Source organism: Euprymna scolopes, chromosome 23, assembly GCF_053919585.1.
Source record: "Euprymna scolopes isolate OS-2025 chromosome 23, ASM5391958v1, whole genome shotgun sequence".
Classification (NCBI taxonomy): Eukaryota; Metazoa; Mollusca; class Cephalopoda; order Sepiida; family Sepiolidae; genus Euprymna; species Euprymna scolopes.
In genome coordinates this window covers 36,631,459-36,634,354 of record NC_136504.1, presented here as the reverse complement: position 1 = coordinate 36,634,354, position 2,896 = coordinate 36,631,459, and positions in this window count along the sequence as shown.

The window sequence follows — 2,896 nt, the reverse complement described above, 5'->3', positions numbered from 1 at the left end:
GAAAATGAAGTTCACATACTTAAAGAAATAATTTAAAAGAAAATCATACCATGTTTGACTTAATACAAAAAAAGAAGAAGAAAATTACATGACAAAAAACGATAAAATAAAAAAATAAGGTAAATTTGGAGAATTAGTCCATCCTTGAAAAATCCTTTTAAATTACCACTTTTATAGGTTTTCAGGGGTGCTGAAAACGTAAATAACGTTTAAAATTACGGCAAACTAGTAGTTCTCAAGATATAAAGAGATGTTAGTTAAAAAAGGGGTGGTGGTAATTTAACCTAAAACGACCACCCACTTTATGGCCATTTTTTTTTACATGGGCAACGAGCAATTTTACAAAAATATATTAGATTTTTGTCACAAACAAGGCGAAGTGCCTCTTTGATGTAGGAATGAACACAACTAAACGTAAAATGAGCACCTACAGTTGACATCCTCTCCCCGAAAAAAAAAAACTGTTTACACTTTTTGAAAGGGGGTGCTCATTTTACGTTAAACTGTGTTCATTGTATGTTGACTCCCAACCCCCAACATAAATGTGCCCATACTCATTTTTTCTTCCCTTTTATTTGTTGAAAAGAAAGCGTCCTAAAAGAACAACGATGGCCATAAAGTGGGTGCTCATTTTACGTTAAATTTTTATGGAGCATTTTTTAAAACTAACATTTTTTTATATCTTGGAAACTCGTTTGCTGTAATTTTAAACGTTATTTTCGTTTACAGCACCACTAGCAGTATCAGAATTTTTTTTTTTGGGGGGGGGGTAGACAATCCTAACACAAAACTGCGAATAGCATATGCAAAACTCGTAATTTCTCCGTTTAAAGTGGGTTGTTTATTTTCTTTATGGAATATACTTCCAAAATAAACTATTAAAATTGTTTAAAAAATAATAGAAATATTATTTTTTTATTGCCGGCATTTTGTAAACACTTTTTTTTAAATAAAAAATAATATTTCTTTTATTTTTTTAAAACAATTTTAATAGTTTATTTTGGAAGTATAGTCTCCAAAATTCTGACACCTACAGGGCCACGACATTTACCACAAATAATTATTAATAAGCTTTTGGGATAACAAAAATTGTCATAAACTTTAAAAAAAAAAGTTTAATCTATTTCACGCTGATATAAATATTGCACAGTAAAATAGTTGAATTAAAAAAGATAAATGATTTTTCTTATTTAGAATTATTAAAACAAGGAATTCCGGTTTTACGATATCGCTTTTATTAAATTGTTAGGTGAAAGTACATAATATTTTTACGATACTCCCCATTTCAACTAAGTTTCTAAATAATAATTTATTATTTCAGCACATAACTTAAATTACATGTAAAATTAATTTTTTTATATACATACTTTCATTTTTATTTTAAAATACGCTCTAAAAAAATAAATAAATAAAAAAAGGCGCGTTTTTTTTTGTTTTTTTATATTAATATTTTTTTTTTATATTAATATCTCAAACATTTTAACACTTACTCTGCTATATTTAGATGGAGTAAAATCCTTTCTTTTTATTGCATTAATCCACTGGTAAATTATTTTCTTTTTTTGGGGGAAATGAAATCACGGTAACTTTTGGTCCATTTTCGTAGTTACCTCGGCATTTTGGAACTATACATCTCGACGGCATGTTAAAATTTATTTAACCCTCAAAAACTTTAAACCAACTTCGAGTTTAGTCATGAGACACGTGACCAAATTTCAATAGACCGATGTTCATGACGTCACCAGACTAAATTATAGTCGTCGCTAGGCCATCATATTACGGTAGCCACGGTTATTGCCGCCATAATAATGACGTGTATACGGCATAATCGCGTTGACACACCGGTTCTCATCAGATCACTGAAGTTAAGCACCGTTGAACCTGAGTAACCATTTGGGAATTCCAGGTGTTGTATGTGCTCTCCACTCATCTCGGCATTTGTTTCCAGTCGTCCTGTACATACACTTCACTTGCCACTTGTATTTAACAATGTCGAGCCAGGAGAGGTGTGGTTGGATATTGTCCAACTCCTGTCACAAAAATTTCACGCGCAAGCTACCCTTCGTGATTATCCATAGTCTGTCCAAGATTGAAGGAGTCCCTTATTTTTTTTTTGTAAATAATGACGTATACTTCTGTAACATACTTTTGCTAATACGATTTTTAGTTATTATATCCCCTGTAAGACTACACTGAGACTCCAGGGAACACACCGTTTATTATCTGATGTTCGCTTGTTTGTTAACTCCTAATGAGTAACTACTACTACTACTACTACTACTACTACTACTACTACTACTACTACTACTACTACTACTCATAATAATAATAATAATAATAATAATAATAATAATAATAATAATAATAATAATAATAATAACTAGCGGGACTTGTGGAAATTCGACAGGGGATTCATTCAGAACCTGAAATCATAAAAATTGGTCAGTCCTCTCATAAGATGTATAGCAATAACAGTGAATTTTCAAGAGTCTACGACGATTTTAAATGTCTGTAAAAAATGTCTAGAATCTTATTGAGGGCGCCTCGTAAATTATTATTCAAAGAATATATATAAAGAATTATTCAAAAGAATGTTGTCACATATTTTTGATCCTCCAGCATACCCATATGAGCAATAGACCTACATTTTAGACAGACGAAATAAACAAGTATTGTTGACGCATATATGTCATCGGAGGGAGGAAAAAGGAAAATGCCGAGTTTAAATCTGTGAATTAGGAAACAAATTTCATGTGAAATAATATTTTTTTATTTTGTAGTTCAGAACTGGAGTTGTGTTGCACAAAAAAAAAAAAAAAAAAAAAAATTCCTGCCCTCGAAGACTAGTGGGATGGTCTCATCTCTTTCTTGCAAATGTTTTTCACCAAAAAGACGT